Below are 24,817 nucleotides of genomic sequence, written 5' to 3' on the forward strand. Positions count from 1 at the left end.
TTTTTTATGAGCTTCACCCCACCCTGGAGTGTCTGCTGGGCATCCAACTGATTTGTACAAAATGCACATTACATTTTGTACAGACACGTGGAAAGCTTGGTTTCCGTGTACCAATGTGACAGGCTGTCTGACACTGACAAATATCAACAGTACCTCTGACTTTATCCCAGCTTTTAACAGATGAGGGTAACTTGGGCACCTGCGTACGCAGGCTCAGAGCACTGGTTCCAAAACTAGAATGTGTGTCACTTGTTAAAACATTTTTCAACCTTCCTGTCCCCCCCACTATTTCTGAATCAGTATATCTGGGATGGAGCCCAAGAATATTCTTTTTTACCGAATTCCCTTAGAAGACACTAATTCTGCTAGTGTAAGACCACACTTTAGAACTCAAATACAAATCTTTTTTGGACAAAATAACCTAACTGATAAAGATACCAATATCCCATAGACATTATTAAAATCTTGTCTAGAAATTGGACACAAGCATTACTTAGGGTAACAAAAGGATTTTTTAAGATCAGAAAACGGCATAAAATAATATATAACTTCCCTCGCATATCTGCCATTTTATGTGGCACAAGCCGTGTGAAAGTAGCTGGTGTAACCAAAGGGTAGTGGGTCCACGTTCCAAAGGTTCCCGGTGCTGTGGTCTCTCCGAGTGCTGCTCTCCCAGCCCTCCCAGGATGAGCAGAGGGGAAAGGGAGAAGAAGGGAAGCTAGGTGGCGCAGCGGATTAGCGCATCTCGCTGGCAAGTCCAGTAATTTGTTTTGGAGCGCAGTTGAAAAAGTCGTCCCAATCGCTGATGGTATTTTTCCAGACAGCCTGGATACTTGAAGGCTGGCAGTAACTACGGGTGGGGAGCTCGGCAGGTTGGATGGAGAGCTGCAACCAAAGTCCTTTCACCCCAGCAAAAGACAGAGAAGGGAAGGGATGTATGGGGAACCACGGTTTCCCTGAACCCCGGCTCCTAAAGGCAGGCGACAGGGCACGCAGCGGGTCCCAGCAGCTCAGATCAATGCCGAGGGGGAAGTAGGAAAAACGCAAGCGCACAGGGAAGAGGCGCACATTGGCCGGACGATGCGTTTATTTTTCTCCCCCACTTAAGCCGCGATCCTCGGACACTGCCTTCTCCCTACAGCACGACAGAAAAAGCAGGTCCCCCACCAGTTTCCCAGCACGGCGGGCCCTTGGCGGCCTGCGCCCCAGAGGTCGGTGCTCAGTGCGCCCCGAAGAGCCAGCGCCGCACGCCCCGCTGCGGGGCGCGCAGGTAAAGGGTTACGCGTGCCGCCGGGGCTCGCCCGCGGGCCGGCCACGTGACGCGGGGGCCCAATGACGGCGCCGGGGCGGCCCGGGCTAGCGCCGCGGGCTCCGGGCGCTCCTCAGCCGCCCGCGTTTCCCCGCGCTGCTGTCCGAGGTCGGCGAAGCCATGGGCGCCGCGACCCCGCCGCCGCCCGGCCCCAGGTAGGGACGGTCCCACGCCGTGCGCGTGGTGCCCGCCGCGGGAGGAGAAGGGCGCGACTGCCGCGGAACTTGGCTTTGGGGCACGACGACCCTGATTTCTCTCGCGGGTCGCTCTTACTTCTGCATTTCCCTTTGCTCTGCAGTAGTGATAATTCATGACTAACACATAAAAGGGGAGAGGCGGTTCTGACTGGATGAGTTGGACCAAAGTCGCGCCATTCAACAAAGGCGCCGTCAGAGAAGCGAATCGGGGCGCGGGAGAGGAAGACTTTTACAAATTCTCCAAACCAAAGAGCTAGACGTTCGGGGGGCTTGGCTCTAGCTGGTTGTGTGGGGACTCTTACTGTTTTTCTTTTAAATCCCCCAACTAATGAACTTTGGTGGTGCATAAGAACTTGAACTGGAAAACTGAGAGACATTGTCTCGTGTTTCTGTGTCCGTCAACACCGCCCCCCCCCCTTAAGCATCTGAATGTCTTGAATAAAACGGAAATGGAAGGTGACCGCCGCAGTTTCTTTGAAATGTCCTTGGGTCGCAGGATTTGCCTCCCCAGCTCACACCGCCAGGTGCCGGCGCCCTCGGGGGCAGAGCTGGAGGGAAGGGAGGCTGTGCTGAGCGGCGCAGAGCGTGCCAGGTGCGCGCAGTTAGGCGGTCACTAAATATTTAGTAATTAGGCAAGCATCTCCCAGGTCGATTGACCTTGCTAACCCTGATGAGGTGAGATTTGCACAGAGGGCCACTGAAGAATTTTTCCAGTGACGGGAGGAAGAAATCGATTTTTTTTCCCCTCTCGCACCATAATGGACCTTGAAAAGAAAACAGAAAACCCTTCCTGTGTGACTTAGCACGGTTTGTTTTCCATCACAGAGTAGGTGTTTATCCTGTGACTTTGGAGCAAGTCAGGTCTTCTATGAGGTGGCTCAAATCATTTTTCAAAAATATATGGCGGTTGTTTTCTTCCTTGTCACTGTCTGGGGGAGAGAATTCCTGATGGTGCTTCTCACCCTAGCTGCTGGGAGTCCTCAGTGGTTGCAACCAAGCTGCTGTGAGGAGTAATCGCCAGGGCAGAGAACTGAATGAGAAAGTCAATGAAAGTGGGCCCTGTTTTTACAGATGATACATTCCTTACTGGCTGCTCCCCCTCCGTTGAATCCTCCAGTGAATGCTCATTTAACAGGACAACCCAGGTGTTACAGCCTTGTGACTCTTAAATACCAGTGCCTAGAGATCAGCTTTCTGGTTCCTTCTGTAAAAACACTGCCATTGAAACAGTCGTTCGAAGCTCTAACAGTGAAGTTCTTGGGTGACTCGCTTTTCTCTCCAATGTGAAGATTTCCTTAAGAGCAAGCTGCTTTAGACCCTGAGAAGAGGGACAGATGCTGCAGGCAGGGCAGAGTGTGTGGCTTACCTCTCTTCTCTGCTTTCTGTGTGTCCCTCCTCTGATCCTGCTCTCCCTTCGCTCAGCAAGTCATGGCGCGTGCCCCAGGGCCAGGTCCTGAAGACTGAGATAGTGAGTGGTCTCTAGAATAGATAAGACCGATTTTAACCATGCTTCCAAGAGCTTTCACACTACAAAATTTAAAACAAAAAAAACAACTTGCCTATCACCTGAGCACTTTCCATCCTCCTAAAAATGGAGTGATTTCCCAGCTGGTGCCTCTCTCAGCCTGGAAACCCAACCTGGCCAAGCTCTGGTCAGGATCTAGTCCCAGGCCAAAGGCAGAGCGGGTGCTGCAGTCCTTGCTCTCAGAACTGCTCTGCCCTGGTGCCCCGGGAGCTCATGGACTGACTGAGCTTCTTAAGGACTAGCCTCTCGGTAGCTGGGTTTCCACTCCCTGGACCGAGTTTCAAATTCCCTAGTTACATACCTTTTCCAGTAACCCTGAATCTAACTCTTTTTGGGGTCTTGGTTAAATTGTATCAAAAAAAAAAAAAAAACCCAGCCCCCGCCTCCTGTTAGTTGTCACTCATTCTGTTCTGCTCACTGGACTTGATTGGTCCCAGATAGACTTCCTAGGTATCTAGAAAAGAAAAACTGGGAAGAGTTGATTGGTTCATCCTAGACCCATTTGTGGGTCAGAATGGTCACCCAGTTGTAGCTTTTCTTAATGCCTGCTCTTACCTGGAGTCATCCTGCCTCCCTAGTTGTAAACCCTTCTTACTCTGGTTATGCCTTGAATGCTTCTTAAGAGGATAAAGTGAAGATTAAATCTTTCATTTTCTCACACCGTTTTCACCGCTGAATGTCATGGCCCAACAAGGGCTGGGATCTTCAGAAGCAAGATGATCCTATCCTAAAACACCATACTGATGAGTGTGCATGATGAGAAGCAGATCATTGAAAACAGTGTTGTCAGGCATGCTGGAAAGGGACGCTCCTGGGCAACAGTGACCATTGCTCACATAAGACGTGTCTCAGACTATACTGTGAGCACTGAACTCTGTTCTGTTCAGTGTACAAGTGGCTCTCCAAAATTAAACCCTCATCTGGCCTTGGGAAGAAGGTATGTAGACCTAGAGTCAACAGGGAGTGTGCCAGGTGCTGGGGACATTGGCCCTGTCTTCAGGGATCTTACAGTCTCAGACAAGGCCTTTGAAGGATTTTAGCAGAGCACATTTTTGTTTTAGACAGTTCATTCTGCGCACAATGAGAATGGAATGAGGAAGATGCAAACAAAACCAAAGGCAGCTGCTGCAAAAATCCATGTGAGAGGCAAACATTTGGCCTAGCAGTTAAGATATTCACATCCCTTGGGGTGCACCCACTACACTGTGGCATACTGGCTAAACCTCCACCTGCAGTGTTGACATCCCATATGGTGCCAGTTCTAGTCCCAGCTGCTCTTCTGATCCAGCTCTCTGCTATGGCCTAGCAGAGCAGTACAAGATGGCCTAAGTTCTTGGGCCCCTGTACCTGCATAGGAGACCCAGAAGAAGTCCTGGCTTTGGATCAGCTCAGCTCTGGCCATCACAGCCATCTGGGGAGTGAACCAGCGGATGGAAGACCTCTCTCTCTGTCTCTGCCTCTCTGTGACTATATCTCTCAAGTAAATAAATCTGAAAAAAAAAAAAAAAAAAAAAAAAAAACTGGCGCCGCGGCTCACTAGGCTAATCCTCCACCTGCGGCGCCAGTACCTCAGGTTCTAGTCCCGGTTGAGGTGCCAGATTCTATCCCGGTTGCTCCTCTTCCAGTCCAGCTCTCTGCTGTGGCCCAAGAGGACAGCGGAGGATGGCCCAAGTCCTTGGGTCCCTGCACCCACATGGGGGACTGGGAAGAAGTATCCGGCTCCTGGCTTTAGATTGGCGCAGCGCTGGCCATAGTGGCCATTAGGAGAGTGAGCCAATGGAAGGAAGACCTTTCTCTCTGTCTCTCTCTCTCACTGTCTATCTCTCTCTTTCTCTCTCACTGTCTAACTCTGCCTGGCAAAAAATAATAAAAAGAAAAAAAAGGAAAAGAAATGGTTAGATGACTGAGTCTGTCTTAATCTGCATGACATTTCAAACTACATTTTTACCAGGTAGATAAACATAAGCCACGCTTCCCTGCAATGCTCTTCCTGCTGGCTATTATAACTCTGGAGCCCCAGTTAGTTTTTCATCACAGAAAAGAGGTTTTTGGTAAAGAATGAGCCAATTTTATTTGCATTATCAACAGCCTTTCTGTAGACTTAAATATACACATTTGAAAATACAGTTAAACTGTTGACTTCATATTGTGTGCACCTTATCTGCTGTAACTTAACTCTTGGAAGTAAAAATACCCTGACCTTGGGTTGGTTAACATCATAAGTGGACAAAAGAACAGCCTTTTCCCCCACCAAAAGTTGACCAAAAACTGGCCTGTTGTATGTCTCAGAAGACTGAATTATGTTTTTAGGAGATTTGGTGGTGTGTGAGAGGCGCATATGCCTGTGAGAGCAGATAGTTCACCCCAATCGTTCACCTATTGCCCATACCTAGCTTTTTAGTGTAGTGTGTATTTGGATACAGTTTTATATTTTTAATTATTCGTTAGACCTAGAGTGGACCTGTACACACTAGAGTCTTGAATTCTCTTAATCTGTGTTAATCCTCCCCCCACTTTGAATTGAGTACTTATCTTGATCATTAATGTGTGATAAATGCATATTGATTCTTTATACCTGTAAAACCATGGCCCTCCCATTTGGTGGTCAGATTGCTAGCAACCTCAGCCATCCTGCATATTTACTACAGCCTAGAAAGAATAAAAGATGCCTACCTGTACTTTCAAGTCATTATTAAGAGGTACTTAAGTTCCCACTGGAACTTAGATGAGATTATTTCATACCTGCTTCCTAAGAGAATGGCTCCTGGAGTTCCTGTTCCACAGCAAGGAGGTCCATCTTACAGCTTCAATGTAGGATTATTGTGATAAGCTTACAAGTAGTCGTGGGGCCGCCCTGTGGCACAGTAGGCTAAGCCTCTGCCCGTGGCACCACCATCCCATGTGGGCACTCATTCATCTCCCAGCTGCTCGTCTTCCTATCCAGCTTTCTGCTTAAGGCCTGGGAAGGCAGTGGAGGATGGCCCAAGCCCTGGAAGAAGCTCCTGGATCCTGGCTTCGAATAGCCCAGTTCCAGCCATGGTGGCCACTTGGGGAGTGAACCAGCAGATGGAAGACCTCTCTTGCTCTCTGTCTACCTCTCTCTGTCTATAACTCTGCCTCTCAAATAAATAAATAAATTTGAAAAAAAGTGTCACAACCAATTACCTAGGCAGCAAAAACAATACAGTGAAGTTTGTCTGTGACTACCCAAAGTCTGTAAGGAAAACATTAAATTGGGTTCAGGAATGTATGTTAACAAGGAAATAAGACTGCATTTCGGAAAAATGTACCCTCGATGCTTCTTTAGATCTGAAAGAGAACCCTGAAAGTCCCTTTGTCTCGTGACCTGAACTTGCAGAAGAGGAAACTGAGCCTCAAAGAAGTTAAACAACACGTCTGAGGTCATACAGCTGCCTATTAGAAAAGCTACTATGACTACACTCTGAGTACTAATTTCCAGATCAGTCATCAATCGTTGATAGTGACTGACTAAAAAGCATAACTTGACAATTTATTATCTATTGAGTACCCTTTTCCCAAAATATAATAGCCAGTGTTTATTGAGAAATTATTTATTCAGTTATCCATTGCTACATAACCGCCTCATAACATAATGGTTTAGACAACCGCTGTTTACTCAGCTGTGAGCCTGTGGTTCCACAGTCTGGATGGGGCCATAAGGCTAAGGACAAGTGGAAGGATTCCAGAACTAGAGGAAGGGTGCATCTTCGGAGGGAAGCAGTGTATGACTGATGAAATCTCCATGGTTCCTGATGAGGGCTGTTTCCTGGGAGGACCAACAGGTAGCATTGAGGGTGGCCTGCAGAGGACACGTACTGGTGGCAGCCTCCCCAAGTGTGAGTTCTTGCTGTCGTCCGTGTGTGCCGTGAGGTGAGCTCAGACTCAGATGGAGATGGAGAAAATGGAGGAGATAGGTCCCATCTGGAGGGCAGCTCTCAGCGCATCTTACAGAACTTGATGGCACAATGGAATAAAAGGGAAGAAAGAGAGAAGGTGACGGTGATTGTGGACTGCCAGGTTCTGAAAGGTGCTTCCCAACCCTCAGGTGGGGGTGGTATCTTTGCATTCTTCACCACTGGCAAAGTAGGATGTCTTTCAGAAGTGGTGGTTTGGGAGTTTTGTTTGTTCATGTATTTGAAGTCAGTTGTCCCATGCCTTCAATAACAGCAGTTTTTTTTTTAACTTTTATTTAATGAATATAAATTTCCAAAGTACAGAATATTGATTACAATGGCTTCCCCCCCATAACGTCCCTCCAACCCGCAACCCTCCCCTTTCCTACTCCCTCTCCCCTTCCATTCACATCAAGATTCATTTTTGATTCTCTTTATATGCAGAAGATCAGTTTAGCATACATTAAGTAAAGATTTCAACAGTTTGCTCCCACACAGAAACATAAAGTGAAAAATACTGTTTGAGTACTAGTTACAGCATTAAATCTCAATGTACAGCACATTAAGGACAGAGATCCTACATGAGGAGTAAGTGCGCAGTGACTCCTGTTATGGACTTAACAAATTGACACTCTTGTTTATGGCATCAGTAATCACCCTAGGCTCTTGTCATGAGCTGCCAAGGCTATGGAAGCCCCCTGAGTTCACTGACTGATCATTTTTAGACAGGGCCATGGTCAAAGTGGAAGTTCTCTCCTCCCTTCAGAGAAAGGTACCTCCTTCTGTGATGACCCATTCTTTCCACTGGGATCTCACTCACGGAGATCTTTCATTTAGGTTTTTTTTTTTCCCCCAGAGTGTCTTGGCTTTCCATGCCTGAAATACTCTCATGGGCATTTCAGCCGGATCCGCATGCCTTAAGGGCTGATTATGAGGCCAGAGTCAATTACAGCAGTTTTTCAACTTTGCTAAGAAGCAGTTCGCATGAAAATTCCAAATCTCTGTGCCCGTGTAAATAGAAAAAAATTTTGGCAGCAAATGTTTATAATGAAGAAGTTCTTCAGTCTGTTAGACCTGCCCAGCTACCCTGAGACATCTGTACAGGTGGGGTTATTATAACCCTCTCACAGTTAAGAACACTAAGGCTTGGAGGTGTGATTTAGCCAAGACTTGACCAGGGCTACTGACTCCAAGCCCAACCTGCTATGTCCCCACTAAAGTACTCTGTAGGTTTTCTGGTTGGTGTTGAGAGGAGATTGTCAAACTTATCAGTCTTGGTTTGGGTTGGTTTGGTTTGGTTTGTTTGTTACATACAACAAATTTAGCAAGATGCTTAAAAGTTTATATTGGTGATTTTGAAGTAATTATTTGAAAGAGTGATAGGAAGAAGACATGGGGTGGGCGAGGAGAGAGGGATATCTTCTGTCTGCTGGCTCATTTCTCAAATACCCACAACAACCAGGACTGGACCAGACTAAAACCAGGAGCCTGGAACTTAATCCAGGTCTCCCAAATGGGTGACAGGGATCCAAGTACTTGAGCCATCATCTGTTCCCGCCCAGGTTGTTTATTAGCAGGAAGCTAGATCAGAAGCAGAATACCCAGGACTTGGACCAGGCACTCTGTCCCAAGGTGTCCCAAGTGGAGCCTTAACTTCCGCCCTCCGATTTTATGGATAAGAAAAATGAGGCCTGAAGAGAAGAAGGAATCTTCAAGGATTGCCTGCACATCTGTTGAGGACAACCCTAGGCTAGGACGCAGGTCTGCAGTCCCCAGTTCTACAGTCTTTGACTAAACTCCCCATGGTGTTTCACAACTAATGACAAACAGTGTGGGAATGATGATTGAGCTCATATGCCAAAGTCAAGGTGACATGGGTTTGAATCCTGGTTTGCTAGCCAGCTGGTATGAAACAAAGTCCATTGAGTGCTATAGTTGTTTCTAAAGAGAATTATAAAACAGGTAGTTGGCTAGACAGTCAAGATTTGGCTTACAGAATACAATTTATATTGTCTTTGAAACTTGACAGGACAAGTTTTGTGATCCTTGCTAGGCTTTGGTTTTGGTGAAGGAAGCCAAGTATTCTAGGAGTGGACGCCCCCCCAGGTCCCTCTGCTGTGAGACGTGTTCAGCCCTCTGGTTGATGCCTTGCTTTCATTCTCCAAGGAAACAAGGCCAGTATTTGGTTCTGAAACACACAGCTAAGCTTGTGGCTGCGGGGAGGTGAGCATGAAAACAAAGGGAGGTAGAGAAGTCACAGCTCACTGATGTAGAGCAGGCTAAATTCAAGGATTTAATGGGGCAAAAAAGCATTACCTTTTTGTAGTCAAAAGAAAAAAAAATACAAGAGGAAGTGGGAAAAAAAGCCAAACAAAGTAGCTTTAGAGAATAAAATTGCTGGAATTGCAGCTGTTGACAGTCAGTTGTCCTTTACGAGGTAACCAAACGAACATAAAGCAAATGAGCAAACACAGCAAAACTCTAGAATTTGTTGCAGGCGCATAATGGCATACCTAATGGCAGGTGTGACCAGGCAGACATGTACGCCCATGCCCATAAGTCAGAAACCATCAGAGTCACCCAGTTGAGACACAAGTGACAGCATCATATGCAAGCTTGTTCCCATTAAATCTTCCTTCTCGTGTCAGTAGGTGCACACCATTGATTTCCTTTATATGCGTCCTTTGAGAAGAAACTGGAGCAAGGCTATATTTTCTTTCCTCGCTGCATCCTGTAGTCAAAGATGGGGCCCACTCGGACTCACGCCTGGCTGTCCCAAAAGCGACTGGAATGAGGGCTGGGCTTGCATCAGGTTTGAACCTGGCCCACGCATAGGTTGGGGGATTTCAGGAACTTCACCTAATCTCCTTGGATTTCAGTTTCCTTATCTGTCCAGCTAGAAAGCTAACTCCTTCCCCTGACTTCTGTCTCCTTAGCAGAGTTTGCACGTAAAGGTTTAAGAATTCCGGTTCTCAGCCTATGTGACCTGTGGTTTTCTTGAATGTCACAATGAGACGATTTTGAGCAGGGCAGTATCCTGATATGCAGGCTGGAAGGAAAGAAGGCAGGGTGAGGCTCCAGCTACGCACGACTCCTCATAGCTCACCTCATCTTTACCCTGATAAAAACCACCTGAAGTAACAGGAATGCTCAAGCTTGAGCACGTGGGATTTCCCCTGAATTTCCAACTAGATATATTTCCTTGTTATGAAACTGTCTGCTTAAGTATATGCCCAGGGATAGTTTTTAATCTTCCTAAATATAACCCTACCCAAAGCATGTAGAGAACTTCGAGTAGTAATGATTTTGTGTTTTTATTAGTGTGAGGTAGGAAAGGTGCCAAAAACGTACAGGAAACAGAGTCCCTGTGGAATTCTTTAACAAAGCAGAGCTCACTTAGGTGCTGAGATGATCATTGTGTTCCTGTTCAGACAGGAAAACCACAGAACTTAGACAGGAGCTAAGGATGGGGACCTTTTCTTGGTCCTCATTTCCACAAAGGATTTTCAAAATAACTAAATTGGTATTTACTGCACTTAAAAGAGAAGCCTCCCTTTTGGTTTTGATATATTCCACATCCTTCATTTTGTGAGTTTGGTCTGCTTGCTACAGAAGTCTCATTGTAAGCTGTTCTCGCTGTGGATGGCCCATGTTAGTCAGTGGACACAGTGCTAGAAAACCTCCTTTCTTCTCTTTCTATTAACACTATATAGAATGCAACCTCAGTGGCCTTTTACTGAACAAGTGTCTGTGGAGGCCAAGCCCTGTGCCAAGTGGTGGGGATAAAAAGATGAACAAAACAGGCCTGGCCACAGACTCATCAGGATAGAGGTGCCAGTCCTGTTACCATGACAACACATGGCCACATGGGCCAGCGTGGACTACAGGGAAGAAAGTACTGGGCACCAGCAGGCAAGAACAACTTCCCCAAGGATGGGGTGTGCAGCTGAGGTCCGAAAGCTGAGTGGCATCTCACTGGGCAGAGGGAGTAGCAGGGGCAGGAGAGCAGACAGCATGCTCAGACTGCTTGAGATGGGGTAAGTTCCAGGAAGTATGCTGACCACGCAGAAGCCCAGGAGAAATAGAAGCTAGACCACATAGGACCTTGGAGGTCACGTACTGTCATCTGGTGTTTCCTACTTAGGAAGCGAATTTTGTGGATGTTGATGCTTTCAATATAGAGAGGTGAGGACAATAGGTCTCCTTCCTCACTGCCTCAACACTTGGAGGTTCCTTTCAGCCTCACATTCCAAAGTTGATTAGTAAGCAACAATGAAAACACCTGTACATCCTGTTCTGTAAGGCTAATGAAGTCCTTCCTTCTATTCTTTTAGTTTCTCCAACTGTATCTTTCATGGAAAGTTTAAGCAATTGTGACACTCTACTTGAAGAAGCCTTGAGCTCACCTAAGGGTCTAATTTAAGCAGTTAGAATCCTATGAGCTAGAAACAAGCACTAGGAGGCACTGTGAAGGGTGCAAGCTCCCCATCTCTGCAATCCACTGTGCTGATGCAAGAGTAGGAATGCCTCCTGCTACTTCTAGCCAGTATATGCTCATTTAAAAAAAACAGTTTCACTGATGAAATATTATGTTTTGCTAACTCATGAAGTTCCCTGTGTTGATCGGAGATAAACAAGGGAATGTACCTGAGCAAGCCACCTCTGGATCGTAGCCTTTTGATGACATTCTTACAACCTTCTCCACAGGATGTCATTTAATCCACATCTTAGGGTATGGATTAAAAACACTCATAAATCACAGACTGTCTATGCTGGCGCATCTAAAAGGAAATTATGACAATGCAACCATCACATCCGGTGATCTTTATCTTTTTTATTTTTTGCTTTTTATCATAGTTTATTCTTATAAATGACACACAATTTATTCTTATAAATGATTGACATGGAAGATTCACATGGATGATAATGAAATTAGATTGTAATGTGCAACTTTTTTATTATATATGTTTTCTATTTTGTTTGAGGAATACAACTTCACGCATTTAATATATACAGATTTGGGAACCTGATGATTCTTCCCCCCCAATTCCATCTCACCCATACTCCTGCCTTTCTTCCTCCTCCCTATCTTAAGAACAGATAAGCTATTGAAAGTTGTTGTTGTTGTTGTTTTGTTTTGTTTTTTTTTTTTTTTTTTTTTTTTTTTTTGACAGGCAGAGTGGATAGTGAGAGAGACAGTCAGAGAGAAAGGTCTTCCTTTGCCGTTGGTTCACCCTCCAGTGGCTGCCGCAGCCAGCGCACCGCGCTGATCTGAAGGCAGGAGCCAGGTGCTTCTCCTGGTCTCCCATGGGGTGCAGGGCCCAAGCACTTGGGCCATCCTCCACTGCACTCCCGGGCCATAGCAGAGAGCTGGCCTGGAAGAGGAGCAACTGGGACAGAATCCGGCGCCCCGACCAGGACTAGAACCCGGTGTGCCGGCGCCGCTAGGCGGAGGATTAGCCTATTGAGCCGCGGTGCCGGCTATTGAAAGGTTTTTGTTGTTGTTGTTTGTGTTCTTTTTGTTTTAAAGATTTGTTTTATTTATTTGAAAGACAGAGTTAGAGAGAGAGAGAGGCAGATCTTCCATCTGCTAATTCACTCCCCAAATGACTGCAACAGCTGGGGTTGGGTCAGGCTAACAGCAGGAGCCTGGAACTCCTTCTGGGTCTCCCAAGTGGGTGGAAGGGGCCGAAGCATTTGGGCAATCTTCTACTGTTTTCCTACATGCATTAGCAGAGAGCTGCATTGGAAGTGGAACAGTAGGAACTCAAATGTGCTCATATGGGATGCCAGCAAGTGGTACCTTAACCCACTGTGCCACAATGCCAGCCCAAGCTATTGAAGTTTTTAAACAGAATAGAAAATAAGAAGGCAAGACTTGAGGAGAGAATAGAGCATGTAGAAACTGTTGCACAAGAGGACAGTGTTGATTCACCACTTGAATAAAGTAGAAGCAGTTATATGACAGGAGGTAGATGGAGACCTGAGACATTAGGTAAGTGACCAGGACTTGGTGATGGATTAGAAATGAGAATAATAAGAAGGTGTTAGGATGGCATTTTAGGACCTGGATATTCAAGGAGCTTTTATGCAGTGTTCATGATCAGAAAAGAAAAAAGAATCACATGACATCAATATGCATTGTTTCAATGCAACTTAAAGATACACTGTAATACTCTGCACTGATTTTAAAATGAGATGTAAAAAGTGAGATGTATATGTTACAACATGATGGAAGGATGTCCTCAGTTTTTAAAATTTGTTGCAGAAATTGTACTTCATGTTTCCTTTTAATAAAATAGTAATGATTATACTTTGGGCTTACTAGAAAGTATCTGGAAGAGGGGCTAGCACTGTGGCATAGTGGGTAAAGCCGCCACCTGCAGTGCTGGCGCCTCCTATGGGCACTCGTTTGAGTACCAGCTGCTCCACTTCCAATCCAGCTCTCTGCTGTGCCCTGGGAAAGCAGTATAAGATGGCCCAAGTCCTTGAGCCCCTACACCCATGTGGGAAACCTGGAGGAAGCTCCTGGCTTCAAATCAGCACAGCTCTGGCTGTTGCAGCCAATTGGGGAGTGAACCAGCAAATGGAAGATCTCTCTCTCTCTCTCTCTCTCTCTCTCTGCCTCTCCCTCTCCCTCTCCCTCTCCCTCTCCCTCTCCCTCTCCCTCTCCCTCTCTCTCTGTGTGACTCTGACTTTCAAATAAATGAATAAATCTTTTTTTTAAAAAAAAATGTATCCGGAAGAATAAATTCTGAACAGGAAACATTGGAGATTACAGGGACATTTGCAGTCTACATTTGACATTTTTGTACTCTGGACTTTGTACAGTTTTCGTGTGTCCTTTCGCAACCAGAGAAAGCAGACCTTGCAGAGAATGAGCAAACTACACTGTTTTTATCATGAAAACTTCTGATCATTCTATCCCCAAGTGATTGCTTCCTCTTCTGAACACACAGGCTGCATTCATTACAGAATGTTAGATCTGAAAGGGGTTTTAGAGATCATTTTAGTTCAACATACTCGTTTTACAGAACAGGAAACAGATCCCATGAGGTTAATGATTTGGCCAAAGTCACAGAACCCTAGATTAATAGGCAATGCCCAAGAACCTGCTGTTGGGAATTCTTTATTCTACAAGGTATGTCTCTTCTACCACTCACGGTATTTGAGAATAAGTTGGCTTTTATTGAATTGTCAAGTAAAGAAATTCACTGAAACTCAGAAAGTCGGTGTCCAGTATCAGTGTAAAACACTCATTAAAACAATCAAAAGCCTTTACTTAGAATTCAGATCCAAGATACAAGACTAAAGTTTCAGGAGGAGGAAGACACCTACACTAAGTTTGCGCTCACACAGAACTTCTATGATTCATATTCCCTCCCTCCCTCTCTCCCTCCTTCTCTCTCTCTCTCCCTCCTTCTCTTTCTCTCTCTATAACACACACACACACACACACCTGTAAGAATAGGTTAGGGGTACTTGCCTAACTCGCCATACACTGTGGAAGTGAACTGTGGATTTACAGGATTGTCAGTGGGTATCCTTCTCACTGCAGCAGTACACAAATATCCTGAAATTCCTGAAGACAGTGACGTCACTGTGCAGGGCGTACTATTGATGTATTGATCATTTCCATGATTTCCCAGAGCTGTCTTCTGAATTCTCTTCTTTTTTTTTTTTTTTTTTTTTTTTGACAGGCAGAGTGGACAGTGAGAGAGAGAGAGAGGAAGGTCTTCCTTTGCCGTTGGTTCACCCTCCAATGGCCGCTGCGGCCGGCACGCTGTGGCCAGCGTACCGCGCTGATCCGATGGCAGGAGCCAGGTACTTCTCCTGGTCTCCCATGGGGTGCAGGGCCCAATTACTTGGGCCATCCTCCACTGCACTCCCTGGCCACAGCAGAGAGCTGGCCTGGAAGAGGGGCAACCGGGACAGAATCCGGTGCCCCGACCGGGACTAGAACCCGGTGTGCCAGCGCCACAAGGCGGAGGATTAGCCTAGTGAGCCGCGGCGCCGGCCTGAATTCTCTTCTACAGCTCCCACAGCTCTTATCACTCAGAAACACAGCCAACTGGCCTGGTTGTGTGTCCAGGGCAGTGTCTCTGATTGTCCTCCCTCATATTGTGGGACCCAACCAGATAGATACTTCTGGATCACTGCTTACTGAGAGAAACCTCGTCCTATGGCAGAAATGAGGGCTGTGGGCTTCCATGCTGGGAGACCCACAGGTAGCAAGGGAGGCTGGGAGTGGCCCTAGGCTGGTAAGGGCTGTGTTTGGCTCTCTCACCTCTGGCACCTCGTTCTTTTCTCCTCCTCCTCCAAAGCTAATCAGAAAGAGCACTTTTGTGTCTGCCCAGCTGTACTTGGCATCTGGTGTTCATCACCTAAATGAGTTTCTGTCTTTCGGAAACTATTCTCTCCCTGCCTCCCATTTTGCGAATTTGGGGAGCTTGTTTCCAGTGTTTTATTAATTTATTTCAACTGAACATTTTCCATACCCTAAACGTTCCCATTTGTTAAGTTACCATCTGTCTGATTTTTTCAGACCCTGTCTACCCACATGCGTTTAAATGTTTCTATCAAGTTTAGTTTTAAATTCTTTAAAACAACTTTTTTCTTCTATCACTAGTCTTGCACAGATTTACAGTGCTATAAGTCTTTAAGGTATCTGTATCATGCATTTTTTTTTTCAAGATTTATTTTATTTGAAAGAGCTGGAGAAGAAAAGCAAGCAAGTGAGAGTGCTTCCATCTGCTGGTTCACTCCTCAAGTGGCCACAACAACCAGGACTTCAGCCAGCCAGGCCAAAGCCAGGCGCTTCATCCAGATCTGCCACATGGGTGGCAGGGCCCAAACACTTGGGCCACCCTCTGCTTCTTTTTCCCAGGCCATCAAAAGGGAGCTGGGTTGGAAGTGGAGCATCTGGGACACAAACCAATGCCCATATGGGAGATGATGTCACAGGCAGCAACTTTACCCCCTACGTCACAACAACATCCCTTGTTTCGTGCATTTTTGTCATAATGTTTGAGAGACAAAAACAGCTGAGTGGCAGAACTTTGACATGACTTCCAATCTTATTAAGCAAGCTAGTATTTTTATATAACAAAATAAGGATAAATTTAAAGAACTGATCATTATTCTCCCCTTGGTCAGCTGTTAAGTATGACTTTCAGTAAGATTACATTGTGCTTTTCACAAATACAGAACTTTTCTTCTCAATGTGCTTCTTGACTACTAACTTCATGTAGAAGCTGAGTATGGCCAAGGGGAAAGTGAATGAGAGAGTAGCCAGGGGGCCTTCGTTGCAAGTGGAGCAGAAAGCAATGTTATTGAACCACAACTCAACCAACCTCAGAACCAGAAAATTCCAAAACAACAGTAGAAAATCCCAAGATGACAAGATTGCTGCACTCTGAAGGGGCCACTAAGTGAGTGGGTATCTTCTCTGTGTAATCCAGCACTGGACTCTGTGTATACACCTTCAGGAGTGCCTGGACTGGTTCTTTTCAGCTAAATAATCAAACTGATAGTAATCTTGGTATGAGATGTAGTGACTGAACTCTAGCAAAATGGGAAACATGTTGGACAGACAAGATAGACTGTCTGAATTAGTCTGCCTGAAACCCAAGGACTAATGCTCCCTGTGAATTGACCCTTCCTATCTGACCCATTATCAGATTTGCCACAAGGGTAGTGATTGTATTCTCTCCCAAAGGGATGTGGCAATGCACTTTTATGGCAACACTGTGACACTCTGAAAGACACAGTTTGCATGCCTTTACATTATGACATTGTGATTAATAGCAACAATAACTTGCATTGGAAATGGAAATTTCCATGAAAGAGTTAGAATGTGTCTATGTTTGTAATTAAAGGCTAAACCAAGTGGAGTTACTTATGTTCCTTAATACCTATAATCAACAAATATGTGAGTTTCATCTAAATTTTTTGCTGCATAATGTTTTGACAGTTAAAAAAGGCAATAAATTAATCAGTTGGCCCACAATCAAAAGAACCAAAGTAACATTCCTCCTAGAAATTCCCATGTGAGACTAATTAAGAAATGTGTATTGCTGATAAGAGATGTGCAGGGAGCCAAATGATAAGAGTGTGCTGTGTCTTTAAATTTGAAGATATTTTATAGTTGTTCTTGAAGTTTCTATTTTCATTTGTTTGCTTTGGGTGGGACATGGAATAATATTTGCCTACTGTATGATACTAATCATGCATGTTTGCAAATTACCCTCCTAGGAAAAAGGCTGCAGGCAACTCTCTGATGGTGCCTTTTCTTTTTGAGAAGTTTGCAAAGGCATGAATTTCAGCACCAAAAATCTCTGCATTCCTTTTATATTTAAGGATCAGGCCCAAGAGAAGGTATCTCCCACAGTATGAAATTTGAAGAATTAAACATTGGATTCTCTAGTAATATTGCACCTCAGAAGCTACCCTTGGTTGTAGGATCAGTATTTTTCAATATAAATCATTTACAATTTAGGTTCTAGTGAAGCCTAACACTTATTCTAAATAATGTTGTTTGATAAATCTTCTTTTTTTTTGACAGGCAGAGTGGACAGTGAGAGAGAGAGACAGAGAGAAAGGTCTTCCTTTTGCCGTTGGTTCACCCTCCAATGGCCGCTGCGGCCGGCACATCGCGCTGATCCGATGGCAGGAGCCAGGTGCTTCTCCTGGTCTCCCATGGGGTGCAGGGCCCAAGCACTTGGGCCATCCTCCACTGCACTCCTGGGCTATAGCAGAGAGCTGGCCTGGAAGAGGGGCAACCGGGACAGAATCCGGCGCCCCGACCGGGACTAGAACCCGGTGTGCCGGCGCCACTAGGCGGAGGATTAGCCTAGTGAGCCGTGGCGCCGGCTGATAAATCTTAATTTGCTTATGTAAGTAGGTTTTTCTAATGTTTAGATGTTATCTTTAAATTATTTTCAGTGACCTGGAGGCAAAGTATGCTTTTATTTTCCTTAAAGAAACTAAAAGTGTAATAGTTCATAGATCATGTAAGGATACTTGCGAAAGTTCATGGCAAATGAAATTAAAAGATACATTTGGGGTGGGTGTTTGGTCTAGCAGTTAAAGTTACTTGTGTCCCACATCAGAGCGCCTGGGTTCCACAGCTGGCTGCAGCTCCTGACTCTAGCTTTCTGCACGTGCAGACCCTGGGAGGAAGCGGTGATGCCTAGTAATTGGGTCTCTGCTACTCCCAAGGGAGACCTATACACAGTCCCTGGCTCCTGGCTTTGTCTTCACCCCACCCCCTGGCCAGGTGGCAGCCCCTGGTGAGTGCTGGGAGTAAACTCTTCTCTCATGTGCTTGCTCTCCCTCCCTCTCAAATAAATAAATAGAAGACAAGTTTATTTTGGTGCAAAAACTTTTTGAAATCCATGCATACAAGGATCTTCAAAAAGCCCATAAAAATGAGCATTATAAAATAACTGTGTGGTTTCCAAATTTTTTTGCATCCAAATAAACCTATCTTTTAATTCCATTTTCCATGAACTGTGTAAAGTCCCCATATGCTAGAGAGAAAGTATGTTAGGCGTCCAGAACCCCTCACAATGTTCTTTTCAGAAATGCAGAATTTTAATTTGCAAATAAGATCCTTAACCACTATACTTCCACCCCACACACTGGTGTTTTTGAAAGGAAAACTTTAGACAAAATAAAGTTAACAAAGCTTATTTGCCTACAGAATCATTCATGAGCTGAGCAGCACTTAAAACCAGAAGAGGATCAGAGAGCCCCACTGTGTGGCACAGTGAGCTTTAGTGGGCTGAACCCAGAAGGAAGGAGTGGAAATAACTTGATCCATCCCAGCTAGGTATGGGCCTTATTTGGGCGTGGTGTGATTGTTTGACAGTCTGTGATTGGCTGAAGCTCAGTTATTTGTTCCAAGAAATATACTCTTAAATTTCCATTTATTTACATACAGTCAAGCACTGCAAATTAGTGTGATAGTCTCCCTCAGACTCCATGGACGATGGAGTTCCCTGTAGGAGAACAGACCCAAAAAATTGCTATTCCCTAGTGACCTCACAGCAGTCATAGCTCACGAGTTTGTGGTGATGCTGGTGTAGAGAGACCTGCTCACTGCCAGTCATATAAAAATATAGGTCATACAATTTTTTGCAGTACATGCTACTTGGTAATGATATTAACATAATATTACTGAGTTTATGTGTTTACTACAGTATATTTTATCATTATTTCGGAGGGAACTCCATCTACTTATAAAAAAGTGCTTACCAGGAAACAGCGTACTGCGTGCTTATATATGTCCTGTTTACCACAAGTCTTGATTGCACCATTTTCTCCTGTGCTTCATTTAATCTGGTGGTGTTTTGTTCCTCATGGCTCCAGGAACAGCAGGCTATGCCATATTTGTCTGCCATATACCTGGGTGTGCTGCAGACTACGCCATCTAGATTTGTGTAAGCAAACTGTATGTGATGTTTGCACAAAGTTGAAATCACTTGACACAGTGCATAAGAACACTAAGTTAGGTTGCAGTTTGCTATGTAGGAACTCAAAGTATGGAGAGGGCCTCAGGCCACTGGCTTCCTGCTGACTCAACTTTAATAGCTTGTACAAGCATTCATCTACACGCTGCGCATTGTGCTCTGTATGGCTTATGATATCTACTGGGAAAGAGGAACCTCAAATAATCTTTAGATAGAAATGAAATTTAAATTGTGATGGAACGAAGGGGAATTTATCAAAGGGGTATCTTTCAGCCTCTATGAGATCTCACTTAAATGGGGAGGAGAGAGAGAAGGTAGGGAAAGTTTTGCAGAGAAAGTGATGATGCTAAGAGTAGTAGAAGAAGGAAAAGTTGTCTAGGGAAAGAGGTGGGGAAAATTGGCTGTGTATATTTAATGTAAAACAAAAAAAATAGGGTCATGATTCTGTGGGGCCAAGAAACATGATACCCAGTTTAAGAGGTGTTAGCAAGTGCCTGAGAGCCTGTCTCAGACTCTGGCCATGTTGTCTTTAAGAAATTGTTTCAATAGAAGCATCTAGAATTTCTGCTCAAATTTGTGACTCATATGAACTGCTACCCTATAGGAAGCCCTCCTATGGCTCCCTTTGGGCCATATCTGGAGCTGTCATCATGGCAGGCCAGATTCTGTCTGTTCCCAGAAGCTGTGACTGGGTTCTTCCCAGGCGTTGGCTAAGGCCTTCCAAGTGCAGGCAGTGAGGTTCAAGCAACCCTAACCTCCTGCCTGGTTCGCACCCACTAATTTGTCTACATCTGTATCAATCTTTTCCTCATTCCCTCCATACCCAGAGACAGAGTTCCTTTTCCTGTTCAGCGTCAGCCTTTTCCTGTGGGCTCTTTTACTTTCATCTTCTCTCCTTTGGAATGTTGCTTCACCAATTAATCTCTATCCTGAGGTGGAATTTTTAAAAATTAAAATACAAAGTAACTGTCTTCTCCATTGAGCCTTTTGACTTCCACTTCATCACTCTTCGATCAGTTTGTTATATATGGTTAAAATATTGCAGTGTGCCCCATAAAAATGTACAAGTATTACATGTTAAAAAATTTTTAAATAAGTAATGAAAAACTAAAAATTAAATTTTAAAGAGTTCTTGAATTATTGCAGCTTTTTTTTTTTTATTTGACAGGTAGAGTTATAGACAGAGAGAGAGAGAGGCAGAGAGAAAGGTCTTCCTTCCGTTGGTTCACTCCCCAAAATGGCTGCCACAGCTAGCGCTGTGCCGATCTGAAGCCAGGAGCCAGGTGCTTCTCCTGGTCTCCCATGCGGGTGCAGGGCCCAAGGACCTGGGCCATCCTCCACTGCACTCCCGGGCCACAGCAGAGAGCTTGCCTGGAAGAGGGGCAACCGGGACTAGAACCCAGTGCCCATTTGGGATGGTGGCTCCGCAGGTAGAGGATTAACCAAGTGAGCCACAGCGCCAGCCCCAGCCTAGTCTTTTTATTGAACAGTTTTTTAAATCATTATGAATATTTTAAAATAAAAATTTAAATGGATATTTTAAAATAAAAACTTTTCTCAAATTTACATAAAAATGTAAATACTTTGAATTTTATTTAGTGCATCATATTTATATCTAGAACCAGCGCCCATATGGGATGCCGGTACCACAGGCAGATTAACCAAGTGAGCCATGGCACCGGCCCGCAAATTATTGCAGCTTTTAACTACAATTCCCAAGCCCCTATGCCAATTCATTCTAATATATGCTATTCAGCTTCTGTCTACATTATGACTTGAAAATTTCCCTGGCTGTATTAGTCAGCATTTCAGTAAACTAAAATAACAGACATAAGCTTCTTATGAAAGAAGATTTATTTAAGCTAATAGTTTTGGAGGTTCACAGTCCAAGATCATATGGCTCCGTTGGTCTGGCCACTGATAAGGTTTGTGGATGGCAGAGTACTTGCAGAGGAAGGGTCATGTGCTGAGCCAGGCAGCAGAGAGAGAAAGGAAGCTCTGTTGTTCATTTACGCCTGTGTGATCTCTCCTTACAGTCACCTGATCTGCTCATGGGGACTCCACCCTAACAACCTAATCCAATCCGATCACATCCCAGAGACCCCACTTTCCAGACACCATAATTGGATCAAGCCTCCACCCTGTTGTACCACCAGTCCACGACTTTGGGATTTAAAGTCTGAATGAGATGGGGACTGAAATCCTATTCAGACCTCAGCATTGACCAAATGCAGTGGTCATATTTACCCCCTTTAACCCTTTAAACCTGCTGTCAACATTTCAAACTACTGATGATACTTTCTCTTTGAAATTCCCTGTTACACCATTACATTTCTCCTTCCTGAATCTTTTCCCATTTTTGTGGCCAGTCTGTCTTCCTCCATCACCTATAATCAGATCTGACCCTGAGGTTTTCATGATCCTGAATCCAGTCCTTGGTCCTCTGAATATCTAGGGTTTGTGATTCCATCCACAGAAAAAAAAAGGCACATAATTTGAGAATTAGGTACTAAGTAATTTGAATCTTGGGGACATAGGTAAGAAAATTCAACTGTTTGTAATATATAGATTAAATCCTGAATCCTGGGCCAATTCTTCCATGAAAATGTGCTAAGTAATAACCACACATTTCTAAGGAAAATGAAATTGTTTTCCTTCAAAATAATGGTTTTTCTTTTAAATATTCATTTATTTATTTATTTGAGAGTCACAGACAGAGAAGGAGAGACAGAGAGAGGTCTTCTATCCACTTGTTCACTCCCCAAAAATTTACCGTAACAGCAGGATCTGGGCTGATCCAAAGCCAGGAGCCAGGAGTTTCTTCCAGGTCTCCCATGCACCTAGGCCATCCTTCACTGCTTTCCCAGGCCATTAACAGGGAGTTGGATCAGAAATGGAGCAGCCAGGACTCAAACTGGCACCCATTAGGGATGCTGGCACTGCAGGCGGAGGCTTAACTTACTGTGCCACAGTGTCAACCCCCAAGATAATGTTTTAACCCTAGAAAAATTTAAATTAGATATAAATATGATACACTAAATAAAATTCAAAGTATTTACATTTTTATGTAAGTTTGAGAAAAGTTTCTATTTTAAAATATTCATTTAAATTTTTATTTCAAAATATTTATAATGATTTAAAAAATTGTTCAAGACTAGGCTTGTAATTTCTAATTTAAAATATATCATTTGGGGTTGGACATCTAGCCCAGCAGTTAAGATGCCTGCCTCTCATATCAGAGATGCCCAACTCCAGCTCCTGACTCCAGGTTCCTGCTAAATGCATGCTCTGTGAGGCAGCAGGTGATGGCTGTAGCTGCTGGGTCTCTGCTACCCACGTGGGAAATCTTGATTGAATTCCCAACCCAACCCAGGCCTTTGTGAGCATTCTGGGGAGTGGACTAGCAGACAGGAGTTCTCTCAAATAAATAAATAAATTTCACTAGATGATTGAGTTAGACTTTGAATTTTTAGGGAAAGATTTATTTATTTATTTGAGACACAGAGTTACAGAGAGGCAGAGAGGCAGAGAGAGAGAGAGAGAATATGAATGTCTTCCATCCATTGGTTCACTCCTCAGATGGCCTCAACAGCAGGAGCTGAGGCGATCCAAAGCCAGGATCCAGAACCCAGGAGCTTCCTCTGGGCCTCCTAAGGACTTGGGCCGTCTTCTGCTGCTCTCCCAGGCCATAGCAGAGAGCTGGATGGGAAGTGGAGCAGCCGGGAATTGAAACATCACACATATGGGATGCCGGCACTGCAGGAGGCAGCTTTACCTGCTACACCATAGCACTGTCCCCTAGACTTTGGATTTTTAAGTTAAAAATTTTAAGAAAAAGTTTTCCTGTGTTTAACACTATATTGAAATGTTTAAGAAAACTGAAGATTTGCCTTATTTATTAGTTTATTTAATATAACACTTTAGTACTGGAGGAGGGTTTAGTTATTGGTCATAAAACAGATATTTTTAAAAAAATCAAATGTCTTACATTTGTAAGTGCAGAGTTTAAAATGTCTGTTATTTTAAGTAACCAAGTTAAAACATCATTCTTGGCTGGCGCCGCGGCTCTCTAGGCTAATCCTCCGCCTTGCGGCGCCAGCACACCGGGTTCTAGTCCCGGTCAGGGCGCCGGATTCTGTCCCGGTTGCCCCTCTTCCAGGCCAGCTCTCTGCTGTGGCCAGGGAGTGCAGTGGAGGATGGCCCAGGTCCTTGGTTGCACCCCATGGGAGACCAGGATAAGTACCTGGTTCCTGCCATCTGATCAGCGCAGCGCGCCGGCCGCGGCGGCCATTGGAGGGTGAACCAACGGCAAAAGGAAGACCTTTCTCTCTGTCTCTCTTTCTCACTGTCCACTCTGCCTGTCCAAAAAAAAAAAAAAAATCATTCTTAAGATTGACAGAGTTTAGAAAATTTTAAATAGCATATAAGATTTGTAGCTGATCTCAACTCAAGAGAAAAGCGATGTTTCTGGATTTGTTATTTAAATGTTAATTTTAAAACCCAAGTAGCCACAAATCTTGTCTTTGGGTTCCCAGGGGATACCCAAAAACCCGTGTTGCTGCCTTGCACTCCCAGGCACTGATGTGCCCCTGGTTTCCCTCCTTACCCTGTGCTTCTTCCCACCCTTCTAGCTCCCAACCCTCCCCACCCCTCCTCTGACCGTGCCCAAGAGTGTGCACCGCTCATCGCTCACATGCACTTGAGGCCCAAATGCCTGTCTCCAGCCCCATCTTCCCACGCAGCTCGAGATCCATTGAGAACAGCTGTCTGCAGAGTAGATGCACTCACAGGTCCCCAGATCCCATTAGACTCTACTCACCTGAAACAATCCATCCTCGCCACCTCTCGGGCCCCACTCATTTGCTCTCCCTCCTGTTACTGTCTCAGTGGATGGCATCAACAAATGTCCCTTCCCCTCAAGGGCAAGGACTGTAGTGTAGGTACCTTGCACTCCTTGCTGTGTGCTACCTGACAACAGGAGATACTCAAAAACTCAGTAGCTGAAGATGAAGCCCAAATAAAATAGGAGGTGACATGAAACATGATCAGTTTCGGAGGGGAAGACTTCATATCATGTTGGTATTGGCCTTAGCTTTTAGTCTTCTTTGTCAGGAGAGCAAGAATTGTTCTTGTTAATTGAACAACAGCTATGTGCCAGGTACTCTCGGTGTGTTGTATACATTAACTTAAAAGAGCAGGCTCAGGGAGGTTGAGCAAGCTGTTCCAGATAACAGAGCTAGTAAGAGACAGGTGGAACTCAAGATCTGTGACAGGTTCCGCAATGTTCCCACCTGCACTGAGTGGCCACTTTCAGATCGTGTTAGATTTCCTCTGATGGCTTTCTATGCATTGGTGGTGTTGCTGTGACTATGAAAAATAAGTGATATTTAGAAGCTCCA

At 44.8% G+C, this 24,817-nt stretch overlaps 1 protein-coding gene across 2 annotated transcripts in view; it reads left to right on the forward strand.

The window, feature by feature from the left end:
* The first annotated feature begins 1,317 nt into the window (after positions 1 to 1,317).
* Positions 1,318 to 24,817, forward strand: part of PGCKA1 (PDCD10 and GCKIII kinases associated 1) — a 101,101-nt gene continuing 77,601 nt past the window's right edge. The window contains exons 1-2 of one of the 2 annotated variants that reach the window (XM_089327090.1): positions 1,325 to 1,464; positions 18,650 to 18,778. The gene's annotated coding sequence lies outside the window, so the exon portion shown is untranslated. Of the gene's footprint in view, positions 1,465 to 18,649; positions 18,779 to 24,817 lie in introns of both variants that reach the window. The other variant, XM_051830713.3, reaches the window with a different exon arrangement.

This window comes from Oryctolagus cuniculus, chromosome 2, assembly GCF_051225735.1.
Source record: "Oryctolagus cuniculus isolate XC-2025 breed Fujian yellow rabbit chromosome 2, ASM5122573v1, whole genome shotgun sequence".
Classification (NCBI taxonomy): domain Eukaryota; kingdom Metazoa; phylum Chordata; class Mammalia; order Lagomorpha; family Leporidae; genus Oryctolagus; species Oryctolagus cuniculus.